Genomic DNA, 13,688 nt, shown 5'->3' with positions numbered 1-13,688 from the left:
AGAATGGAGGCACAATAGTTCCTTTCACTCTTATGATTCTCTAAGTACTATTTTTATTTACTTTTGTTTTTATTTTTCTTTATATATTTTTAAATGGGTCCTGATTCTCTGTAAGGGCAGGAAGTGTCATTTAGCACAGTTCAGTGAGTACTTTGATAAATAATTGTTGATAGTGAAGGTAGTCTAAACTTACCACTGCAGAGAAAGAAAATTTTGAATAGGAGAATGGTTACATGTGGACTTGGTAGAGTACTTGAGAAAGTTGGCCAACCCCTACTGTAGTCTCCTGTGGGGTCCAGAGAGGAGGTACCCTGGAGCCAGCTAGGACTCCATTAATGTTAATGGATAATTTTTTTTTAATCCCACAAGCTAAGAAATCTTTCTTTCTTGATAGCAATCTGTCTACTTTAGTTCCTGATAAAATGCTCTTCCTAGTCCAGACAGGAATAAGGGCACTGGCCCTAGGATCCTGGGAGTATTTAACAGCAGGTGCCATGACTGCTTGGTGGTGTCAGCACCTACCCACTTATCTGCAGCACTCAGCACAAGCATGGCACCATGTAGGCAGGCTTGTGAAATGAATGAATGAAAGAAACATCAAGGGAAAAGAATTACAGGCCAGAAACAGAATCTTCAGCAGAAACTTTTATAATAGAAATATTTAAGCCTACACCAGAGAATATCAGGAGAAGATATAATAGCCATCTTCAGGTCTTTATAGCCTGGGACCAGTGGTGCTGGTAAATGTTTAGCCTAAGAAAAAAAGAAAGCCCGCATTTGTAGATTTGCTGATTTCCTTGGTATAAGTACTCGTACAATGGCCAATTTCAAACTACTAACGTGCATACAATCAGCTTTGAAAGCCAGTTCACTATTGCCTGCACCATAAAGTATTTCAACACTGGAGCACACCTGCGTGGCCACATTATTTTTCTTTTCTTAGTTTATACCTCCCCAGACTCTCTCACTACTTTGCACTTTGAGTTCCATGATCTCTTTAGCATCTAACCTTTTCCCAATGCTTAATTTCCCATGTCTTTTAACTTCCTCAGTTCAGGAATCACCTCCTTTGAAAGAGGCCATGCTTTGACTACCTTCACTGGATTAGGTACCTCCCTTTGCATTCCCACACTCCCCTGCTGTTCCAGTGGTCACAGGACTTATCACATATATATTGTTTTGTTTGCTTGCCTCCATTTCCTGCCTCTCCCTCCATGCCCACCATGTAGTCCTATCAGGAGCTGCCTATTACAGTATACCTTCCCCTTAGTTAGTCCAGGGGGCAGATGCACAACCCAAGTTAGATGAATTTGAGCCTGATCCTAAGAGTTTTTGAACTGGAGCTGCAGAATTAAGACTGTAAGGTATGAGATGGGGATTTAAGCCATCGGGGGGGAAGTTAATCTGAGAAAATAAACGCAAAATAAAACAGAAATGGATGGACAGATATGTGATAAATTAAATATAGCAAAATGGTAACAGTTGTAAAATTTAAGTTGTGGTATATATATGTACAAATCTTTCAACTTTTCTGTATATGGAATTTTTTATAGTAAATTATTGAAGGAGGGGGTAAGAAGTAAACAAGGGTCAAAGAGCGAGAGAGTTCTGGGGAGAGTCCAGCCTCTGGGTCCAGTTCTCCTAAGGGCCCAGCTGATTTCTTGCCCTGCTCATCATGACTACCCAGGAAAATTTTTTCCCTTTTTACTATGCTAGGTCAAATTGGAATTCTGTCACTTGCACTCAAGAAGGTCCTAACGAAAAGAACAGTATAATGCAACCAATTCCTATCTCCTCTGTTAAAGTATAAACCCTGAGAGGGCAGAGATCCTGCGTTATCTTTTTTGTCATTCCATATTCTCCAAAAACAGGCAATGTAGTGGAGTGGTAAATAGCATGGGTTTAGCAGTCAGACAGACCCAGGTATAGTCTAGGTCTGCCATCTTACTGTAGGATTATAGGCAACAACCTACTTAAATCTTTCTCAGCCTCAATTTCTTCATCTCTAAAATAGAGATAATATTTGCTGAATAGAATGTGAGAATAAAATAGGTAATGTATTCAGAGCATTCAGCCAAATGTCTGGACTGCAAAAAGCGCTTGGTAAATGTTAGCCCCTGCTATGGTTATCAGGCAATTCATATGACCTCACATTCCTTAGTCTCTATCTTCAGTTTTTTTAATTCTTTTTTTTTTTAAGAAGATGTTGGGGGTAGGAGTTTATTAATTAATTTATTTATTTTTGCTGTGTTGGGTCTTCGTTTCTGTGCGAGGGCTTTCTCTAGTTGTGGCAAGCGGGGGCCACTCTTCATCGTGGTGCCTGGGCCTCTCACTATCGCGGCCTCTCTTGCTGCGAAGCACAGGCTCCAGACGCGCAGGCTCAGTAGTTGTGGCCCATGGGCCTAGTTGCTCCGCGGTATGTGGGATCCTCCCAGACCAGGGCTCAAACCCGTGTCCCCTGCATTAGCAGGCAGATTCTCAACCACTGTGCCACCAGGGAAGCCCCAGTTTTTTTAATTCTTAAATTTCCTCTATTCTAAACTGCCACTGATTATAGACCACACCTTAGATTTAATAGCAACTCATCATAAAAATAAGGAAATAATAACATAAAATATATGGTAAGGCAGTACAGTTTGATGGTTTAAATTGTGAGTGCTAGAGGGAGAGTACCTCTGTTTTAATGACCTGTGATAAATTACTTAACTTTCCTAAGCTCAGTTTCCTCATTCAGAAATTGTAACTGTTCAATAAGTGTTAATTAATATTCTTATTAATATATTCATTGGTTATAACATGCAGTGATTTTTCAAATTTTCAACAGGGAGGAATGGCTAGAGTTCAAAAGGCACTGTACAGAGAGGTGAGAACCTCACACAGAGAGAACTCCAGGATATCTTACTTGAGTCTTTCAGCTGAGTAATGATCAGCACATGCATGTGAGGAAACTACCAGGGCCAGGGAAAGAACCACCTGAACAGACTAGAGGTGACAGTGGCCAGTACTGTCCAGGGAGTGTCTCTTCCCACCAGCCAGACTAGTAAAACTCATATTTAATGGGGCATTGGATGAAGCAATCAGGAAGATCTTGGCTCAGTAGTGGCAGGCAAAGAGGCAGGAAAATGTGACTTATGGTGAGAAGAATATCAACCCATTGAAACACCCAGAACTGACAAAGATGTCTGAATTAGCAGAGCAGAACTTTAAAACAGTTGTTATGACTGTATTCCATATGTTCAGAAAGTAGAGCCACGGAAGATATAAAAAGACACAAATAAAATCTTTAGAGATGAAAACCTCAAATGTCTGTGATGACAAATACACTGGATGGAATTAACAGTAGGTTAGACATAGCAGAAGAAAATATTAGTGAATTTAAAGGCATAGTAATATAAACTATACAAATGAAATACAGAGATAAAAATGAGTTAAGAATAATGAAAAGAACATGAGTGAGCTGTGGGACAACCTCAATCAGTCTAATATACATGTAATAGCAGTTCCCAAAGAATAGAACAAAGAGGAGAACAGAAAAAATTATTTGAAAAAAACAACAGCTGAATTCTTTTCAAATTTGATTGAAACTGTAAACTCATAGAACACAAAGTTCAATGGAGGGATAAATTTGGAGTTTGGGATTAACATATACACACTATTACATATAAAACAGATAACCAACAAGAACCTACTGTATAGCACAGGGAACTCTACTCAATAATAACCTATAAGGAAAAAGAATCTGAAAAAGTATATACATACATATATATATATATATATATATATATGAATCACTTGTGCTGTACACCTGAAACTAACACAACATTGTAAATCAACTATATGTCAATTTTAAAAAGGTGAATTTTTATTACACGTGAATTATATCTCAAAAAAGTTGTCATTACCAAAAAAAAAAAAGACCAAAAAACTCAAGAAACATGGAGAAAACTACAAGGCTCATCATACCTTAATTGTTCAAAATCAGTGATAAAGAGAAAATATTGAAAGCAGCCAGAGAAAATGCCAAGTTATATACAAAAGAATAAAGACGACAACAGTTTTCTTATTGGAAACAATTCAAGTGAGAATGTAGTGCAGCAAAATCTTTAAAGTACTAAAAAAAAATTGTGAACCTAGAATTCCATACCCAGTGAAAACATCATTTTAAAAACTCAAAATAAAGATGTCTTCAGACATAGAAAAACTGAAAGAATTCATCACCAGGAGACAAACACTGAAAGAAATGCTAAAGGAATTTTTTCATCAAGAAGGAAAATACCAGATGAAAATATGAATCTACACAGAGGAATGAAGAGCACAGGGAGGGGTATCTGCACAGGAAAATATATAAGAATTCTCATTATTTGTATCTCTTTAAAAGAAAATTAACTGTTTAACAAAAAGAACAAGGTAGAGTTTACAACATATGTAAAAATAAAATGTACGACAGCAATAGCACAAAGGGCAGGAGAAGGGAAATGAAGTATACTATTTTACAATTCTTATATTACACTAGAAAAAACTCAGTTTCTCTTCTTCTGTGTAGGAGAAAACCTAGTTCTTCCTTACTGTGTTTCTCTTCTTGTATTTTCTTTACTATTCACACAGAACAGCACTTCACTTCTGACATTTCTGGTCACTAAATGCGTGGAGGTTTTCCCCCACACCAGCAAGCAATTCTCGAACACCAGGAGGGTCCCACAATACTGCCCCCTGCCCCCCACACACACTTTGGATGCCAGGCCGAAGCCCAGATTGTCACCCGGGCTTCTGACCAGCTGGCTGTATATCAGAGGTTCCCTTGACCCCCTCCTCAGGTTCAATTAATTTGCTAGAGCAGCTCACAGAACTCAGGGAAACACTTAGTTACATTTAACATTTTATTAAAGGATATGATAAAGGATACAGGTGAATACCCAGATGGAAGAGATGCGTAGAATGAGGTATGTGGGAAGGGGCATGGAGTTTCCATGCCCTCTCTGGGTGCACCACTCTCCCAGAACCTCCATGTGTCCAAAAACCTGGAAGCTCTCCGAACCCCATACTTTTGGGATTTTACGGAGGCTTCATCATAAAGGCATGATTGATCATTAACTCCATTTTCAGCCCTTCCCCCTTATCAAGAGAATAGCGGATGGGACTGAAAATTCCAAGCTTCTAAGCATGGCTTGGTCTTTCTGGTGACCAGCCCTCATCCAGGAGCCATCCAGGAGCCTACCCAGAGTTACATCATTAGAACAAAAGACACTCCTATCCCCCAGGAAATTACAGGGATTTCAGGAACTCTGGTCAGGAACAGAGGTCAAAGAACAATATTAAAACAAGAGATGCTCCTAGTGTTCTCATCACTTAGGAAGTTGTAAGGGTGTTAGGAGTTCTGTGCCAGGAACTGGGGGCAGAGACCAACATATAGTTTCTATTATATGTCTATATATATTTCTATATATTGTCTATGTCTATACATAGACAATATGTGAAGTGGCATAATATCACTTAAAGGTAGACTGAAAAATCTAAAGATGTATAGTCTAAACCCTAAAGCAATCACTAAAATACAAAACAGAGTTATAGCTTATTAGCTAACAAAGGAGATAAAACAGAATTATTTTCAATAATTTAATTAGACAAAAAGAAGGCAGAAGAGCAAAAGGAAACAAAGAACAGATGGGTAAGTGGAATACTTAGAGCAAAGAATAATATAAGTACAAAGAAGATCACTTAATAATGATAAGGGAGTTAGTTCATCTAGAGGACATAACAATCCTAAACACTGACACCTAATAAAGTTTTAAAATATGAAGCAAAAACGGATATGTCTACAAAGAGAAATAAACAAATCCACAATTGTAATTGGATTTCACTCTCTCTCTCTCTAAATAATTTTAAAAAGAATAGACAGAAGATCATTAAGGATATAGATTTAAACAATAATGTTAAACACCTAACTGATATTTGTAGTACATTGTAGTACATTTGTACTACATATTTGTAGTACATTGCATCCCAAACAGGAGAATATCCATTCAGTTCAAGTTCACACGGAATATTTGCCAAGATAGATTGCATTTGGGGCCATAAGACAAGTTTCAATAAATTTAAAACTAAACTATTGAGATCATAAAAAGAGTGTTCTTTGAATGCAGTGCAATTAAATTGAAAATCAATAATAGAAAGAGGGCTTCCCTGGTGGCGCAGTGGTTGAGAGTCCGCCTGCTGATGCAGAGGACACGGGTTCGTGCCCCGGTCCGGGAAAATCCCACATGCCGTGGAGCGGCTGGGCCCATGAGCCGTGGCCGCTAAGCCTGCGCGTCCGGAGCCTGTGCTCCGCAACGGGAGAGGTCTCAACAGTGAGAGGCCCGCGTACCGCAAAAAAATAAATAAATAAATAAATAACAGAAAGATCTCTGGAAAATCTCCCAAGTATTTGAAAACCAAATACACTTCTAAATAATCCATGGGTCAAAAGAGAAATGAGAATTTTTTTTTAATAAATTTATTTATTTTTGGCTGTGTTGGGTCTTCGTTGCTGTGCGCGGGCTTTCTCTAGTTGTGGTGAGCGGGGGCTACTCTTTGTTGCAGTGTGCGGGCTTCCCATTGCGGTGGCGTCTCTCATTGTGGAGCACAGGCTCTAGGCACGCAGGCTTCAGTAGCTGAGGCACGCGGGCTCAGTAGTTGTGGCTCACGGGCTTAGCTGCTCGATGGCATGTGGGATCTTCCAGGACCAGGGATCAAACCCGTGTCCCCTGCATTGGCAGGTGGATTCTCAACCACTGCGCTACCAGGGAAGCCCTAGAAATTATTTTGAACTGAATGAAAAGGAAAACACAAAATATCAAGATTTGTGGGATATCACTAAAGCAATACTTAGGGAGAACTGTATTATATATATATATGAAAAAGAACAGGTCTCAAAAAATTATGTCAGTTTCCCCCTAAAAGCAAGAAAAATAAGAGCAAATTAAACCCAAAGAAAGTGAAAAAAATTAAGAGCAGAAATCAATGAAGTCAAAACCAGAAAAACAGAGGTCAACGAAATCAAAAGAAAGTTCTTTGAGATCAATAAAATTGATAAACCTCTAGACTCACTGATGAGGGAAAAAGAAATATGACAAAATTACCAATATCAGGAATGAGACCAGTGACATCCTTATAGATTCTACAGATATTAAAAGGACAATAAAAGAATATTATGAACAACTTTATGTCAACATATTCAACAACTTGGATGAAATGGATGATTTCCTTGAAGGCACAAACTGCCAAGCTTCACTCAAGAAGAAATAGACACTGAAAATACAACCTTATCTATAGTTTCAGAGAGCAGACTAGTAGTTGCCTGGGAATGGATGAAGGGATCGGATTGCCAAGGGGCATGAGGAAATTTTGGAAAGTGATGGAAATGTTCATTATTGTGATGATGGTCTCAAAACAGATATGTCATATGTCAAAACTTATCAAATTACAAACTTTAAGTATGTGTATTTTATTATATGTCAATTATACCTCAATAAAGTGTTAAAGAATCAAAAGCGAAATGTACCAATTCTTCATGCCATATACTGCAGAAATTCAGATCCCTCCTCCACATCTCCAAGGGTTTGGAAAGGTGTCTTACCTTCTTCTCAGTCAGTCCAGGTTGCACTGAATTGTTTCAGCAGCTCTGCTGTATCCTGCTTCTGACCATTGCCCTTGGTCCTTCCTGTACTCTGTGGCTGATCCCCTTTGCCCTATGCTGGCCACCAACCCCCCTGCCCCACTTTCCTTTTTTTTCCCAAAGGGGCACTAACACATGGCTATTACTGAAGACTTAACAGGTGATGGAGAGTAATTACATCACAGGCAAGAAAGAAATCGAATGTCAAATATTGCTTCCCTAAAGGTTTATTACCCATCCCCTATCACAGGTTTTTTCCTCCACTGGCTGCATCTTTCTGTATGCTCTTTCTCCCTCTCTCCTCCTCTTTCTACTCTTAAACTTCTTACTTTCTAGTCTCTCAAGCTGTCCATGAACAATACCTAAACTCTCATTATTCTCTTACACAGTGCAATTTATATCTTTCTTTTTTTTGCCCTCCCCTTCCAGATCAGACCCTAACCAAGGGGTGTGGGAGAAAGACCCACTTTTCATATCCAAAAAGGCTGATCATGGTATTTTTCTAAACAAATAAAATCTTTTCTCTACTGATGAATATGGCATTCCCTGGAAGGCAAACAAGACTATGCTAAGTTTTGTTTTCAATATCCATTTTTTCCCCTTCTTGCTACAATTCACGAAGATATACTATGATAAATGTTATCACAGGAAATGCCCTGCTCCAAGAAATTTAACCTGGCCACAGGTCTCATATTGATTCTGCAGCTACAACTTTAGAAATCATCAAGTGTTGAAGCTAGGTAGGACTTCATCAAGCAGTCATTTCCCACAGACATTCCCCTACCCTCATTATACAGAGTGTGAGGCCCAGACAGTTCAAATGACTTGTCCAAATTAAACACTGTAGTCACAGGGCAGGGACTGGAGCCCAAGTCTCCTGGCTCAAGTCAATTTCATTCAGTATAACAAACACCAAGTGAGCCCCTGGGAGCCCAGCCAAGGGAAAGGAGTGGTGAGGGTTTTCTGGGAAGGGGGGGCTCTGTGTGTAGGTGACTTCACTAGGTCGGGGCTCAGAGCCAGAGAACATTTGATTGTTGCCAGACCCCAAATAATCTGTCCCCATCTCCCAACCCCAGCGGGTTGTCCTGGGTAAACTGACCCTGTATAATACAAAATTAGATTAAATTCCTGCAATCCATGAGACCAAGCTAAAGGTATGAGCACACAGGAAGAGAACTCAACTCTGGCAAGAATTTTTTAAAGGCAGGCAGGATTTCCATTTGAACCTGGCAGGGTGTGATTTGGGCAATGGTCACAAGCAGAGGCTCTCTGCATGTTTGAGAGTTAGGTTTGAACCCCGGTTCAGCCATTTGAGCAAAGTCCCTTCACCTCTGTGAGCCTGTTTCTTGAGCTATAAGACTGAGATAAACCATCTCCATGCAGACTTCTTGGGAAGATTGAATTAGATAAAGGAGGAAACGTGTTTAGCATTAATGGTGACTATTAGAACAGCTATTACTGCGTTCCAAGCACCTGCCCAATTAATCCTCACAATAGCCGTGAGAGGTAAAGTTTTATTAGGCTGACTGTTTTACAGATTAGGGACCTAACGCTTGGAGAAGTTAAGGACTTCACCCAAATTGCTCAGGAAACACTGCTAAGGTATCAACCTCTGCAGGAGGGCTGCAGCAGAATGTACATGTTGGGGGCAGCGGAAAATGGTAAAGGAAACGTCAGATGTGCCTAATCCTGGAAGACGCAGTTACATCCAAGAGGCCCTGTACACCTTTTCTTGGAACTACATGATAATACGTGGTGGTTCATCTTTTTGGAGGTCATTTTGGCCTTAGGTGGCAGCAGGAAAGACTCCCATTAGACTCAAATAAAATTCTTAAGGATGAGAATGTTCACTAAGCAGCTAACAGAATGTTTTTCAAACTCAAGTAATGGATGGGCCCCTGTTTAAAACTCTCACAGACTCACCCCAAAGTTGACTTAAATTATTTTAATTTTAATACCACTTACATATTTATAAACGTAGTGCTCAGTATATATATTCCTTATGCTTACAGCTCTTCTACAACTCTAAACCAAGACACACGGAAAATAAAACTATAAAACCTACAAAATTCAAATAAACATTTCAATTTAATGTGACAGAAGGCGTTGTTTTGATGAAATTAGACTATTTGAATCCTGACCGTGACACACACAGTTCTTTTGAGTCTGGCAACCATCGCACTGTGTACTACAGCAGCTCCCATCATGCTTCCCTGGTCAAACTCCTGGAAAATCTTCATTTGACAGCACACCAAGACCCCATTTGACTTCCACTACGCACAGGAACATCATTTACACCACCTCCCTATTTTCCTGATCAGGCTACAATTAACATAGCACTATTGGGCACTAGAGCGATCACAAACACAAAGTAAACGCCAAAGTGGCAAGGCAGGTGGTGGTCTTTCAACCAGTTCAGAACACGTTTGTTTTAACTTGTCTGGATTATCACCAAAATGAAATATAACATTTAGAAGATCTCAGAGACACATCTCAGGCTCCTAAAAATACATCTGTTGGCTTCAAGGGGTCTACAGACTCAGGTCTGAGAAACTCTGGTCTAATCATTTCCAAAACTCTGGGATGTCTTTTCCTGAAGAGCTATAACGCAGAACATTGGTCTCCCGGGATTGGAATGACTGGGTCACACAGGTGTGTGTATACTAGTCTGCTGTTTCCCCCTTTATCTGCCTGGTGACCTTCTACTTCTCCCTTGAGCAGATTCTTCCTCTGGAAGCCCTTCCTGGCTTCTGCAAGCTGAGCGAGTCTGGCCCACTCTGCACTCCTACCATACCCTCCACACTCAGTCCCCAGGCTCATAGCCCCTGGTGGTATAATCATTTATTTACCCATCATCTCTTCTCTTAGACTGCAAGCTCGGTCTGATCCATTTCTGGTCTTTACTTCCCTACCAGGGGCCAGGAACAAGGTATTTGCTCAGGTAGGAATATGAATGGATGAATGAATGAGTGGATGAATGAATGAATGAGTGGATGAATGAATGAATGAGTGGATGAATGAATGAGCTAGGCGAACTCTCTTCTAACTCTGGGATATTCAGCTCCACCATTCAGCTCAGCACTTTCTCCTCTCTCCAACTCCCATCATTGTTCTCTTCAAGGGATTGAAAAAAGTATATCCTAGACCCATAGAATATTAGCGATAGATGTGCCCTACAACTGAAGTGCAGAGAGGGGAAATGATTTGCCCCAGGGTACCCAGCTAGGATATGAAAGCATCAGACCAGAGGCCATGTGCTCTGATTCCTATTTCAGTGTTTCTCCCAGGACATTATTTATTTATCATTTATTCATTGATTTATTTTTGGTTTGGGCCGCCAAGGGGGAAAACCATGTTACCTTGTGACCTCATCTCCCAGTGGCAGTGTTTTGGGAACAAACTGGATTCTCACGGTTCTCCCAATGGTGGCAGGGTGCCCATGTCAGGCAAGGTATTTTTTCATAATGAAAAAGAAACAAACATAGCGTCAGACCTCATTTGTAATTTCCCCATAGCAGTTGGAATCTAGAAATATCTTTGTTTCCCTTCTCAGCTTATTATGCTGCCCTTGTCCTTGGTAAAGTGGAGCAAGAAGGTGGATTTGGAGGCTTAAAAAAAAATCTGTACTCTTTTGTTTACATATGTATTTACTCCCAAAAGCATTTATTTTTGCCACATAGGCCAATATGGACATCCTGCAATTCCCGCCCACCTTTCCTCCTTAATTTAGATATCTCACTTTTCTCCCATGGCCAAAAACACTAGTGTCATCCCTGACCTCCGGATACCCTCTTCCTTCCAGCCAGGGAGGCATCCCACCTCCTCATGCCTGGCCTTCCCAGTGGGCCGTCCTGGCTTTGACCTCACAACCACCAGATCCTCGTTCAACGTTTAATCTCTTCCTCCCTCCCTCCCGTCATGCACTCCCTTATCCTGCCTCTTGGCCATGGCCCTGGAACCCAGGTGAAAAGAAATCCAGAAGGAAGGAAGAAAGAAGCTCAGACACACAGTTCACCCACTGGGTACCTGGGACCATGCTTTTTGTGTGTGTCTGGCTTCTTTCACTCGGGATATTATTTCTTTATTTATTTTTACTGTGGTAAAGTATACATAACATAAAATGTATCATTTTAGCCATTTTTAAAAGTAACCAGTTCAGTGGCATTATTGCATTTACTTTGATGGCACAACCATTGCCACTGTCATCATCCCAAACTGAACCTCTGTACCCATTAATAATAATTACCACGCCCCCTTCCCGCAGCCCCTGGTAACCGCAGAACACTTTTATGGACGCTATTTCATTCAATCCTCACATCCACCTTATGAGGTAGGTATTGTTATCTCCATTCTTAACACCTGAGAAACCTGAGGCTCAGGGAGATTAAGTAACTTCCCCAAGGTCGCTCAGCTCGTGAGAGTCCAGGCTGAGAGCTGAGAGTCAATTCCATCTGACCAGGCTCTTCCATTCTTTTCATTTGTGGGCTCTTTCTCGGGCTGAGAGAGAGTGAGGAGTGATGTGGAAGGCGTGGTCTTTGCCTTTAAGGAGCCTATTCTTTCGAGAAGAGCAATTTGTCTAAATGTGTGGCGCAACATGCACAGAGGTTGTGCAGTGAAGGTGGGGCTGTGGTGAATACAGTTGGGACTCTGTATTACCATCCACTCCTTCAGTATTTACTGGAAGATTCCTCCATATCAGGGTCTCTGCTGGGCCCAGAGAGCCACCAGACCCCATCCTGACCTGGAGGAGCTGACATCCTAGGACAGAAGGCAGGGATCTAAACGGAAGTGCACAAGGCGGGGTACTCTCCTCTACGTGGAGGGCTATGGAGGGCAGACAAGGAAGCAGGAGGCTTTGGGAGGAGGAGATGTGTGAGCTAAGCCCTGAAGGATGAGGAGGAGAATGACCAGTAGAGAAGACAAGGTAGGGCATTCCAGGCAGGGGTCCAGGAATAGCATGTCCTAGATCACAGAGTGATCAGGAAGGAGCAAGATGGCAGGGGTCCTGGCAGGGAGATGGCAGGAGATGGAGCTGGAAAGATAGGTGAGAGCTGGGTGATAACCCTAAGGGAGTTTGGACTCGATTCTGTTGGCAGTGGGGAGCCAACAATTTCCATCTCCAGCCCAGACCTCTCTTCTCATCCTTTGTCCATTTACATAATATCGTGTTGACATTTCCACGTGGGTATCTTATAGTCATCTCTAACTTTGCATTTCCCAAGATGAACTCTGATTTACATGCTTCCTTGCCCAATCCCACCAGCGGTGATATTAAAAATATTTAGGGCACAGTCCCCAGGGCTCGGTGTCAGCATCCTAAAGGCCCATAGCTGTGCCAGGTATTAACTGTTTAGATGCTGCAGAGTGGGAGGATCTGAGGGTCCCAGGGGAAAGTCCAACCAGCTGGGATAGCGAAGGGGCTCAGAGCAGCAGCGGTTTTCCCAATGGATCTGGCCAGTACCAGCTGCATACTAGCCCTGCCCCCAACAAAGCTAACCCTCCTGTGCTTTCCGCATCTCAGTAACGGTACCACCACCTGCTCAGGTACTCTTGCTGGAAACCAAGGCATTATCCTTGGGGCCCAGGCCAAAAATACAATGGGGCTCATATACTATAAGTCTAAATATTTAAAAGTTATACATCACATTAAATCAATTACTTATTAAGAGATAAGTTCTTCTTAACTTTATCAAGGTATTTTTTACATATAATAAAATGCACACATTTTAAGGGCATGGTTTGAGGAGCTTTGACAAATATATTGTGTAACCCCAACCCCAATCACTCATGGTTATAGAATATATCCATTATCCTAGAAAGTTGCCTTATGCCTATTTGCAGTCAATTTCCCCTCCCCTCCACTCCAGGCAACCACTCATCTAATTTCTATCATCATCATAAGCTTATTTCAGGACTTCATAGAAATGGAATTATCAGTATACTGTTCTGTTTTAGGACTCTCTTGCTCAAAAGCTATGGATATTTTTATGATTGAAGGTTGGCAGAGACTTCCCTGGTAGCACAGTGGTTAAGAATT

Source organism: Lagenorhynchus albirostris, chromosome 9, assembly GCF_949774975.1.
Source record: "Lagenorhynchus albirostris chromosome 9, mLagAlb1.1, whole genome shotgun sequence".
NCBI classification, from domain to species: Eukaryota; Metazoa; Chordata; class Mammalia; order Artiodactyla; family Delphinidae; genus Lagenorhynchus; species Lagenorhynchus albirostris.
This window is presented reverse-complemented; position numbering follows the sequence as displayed.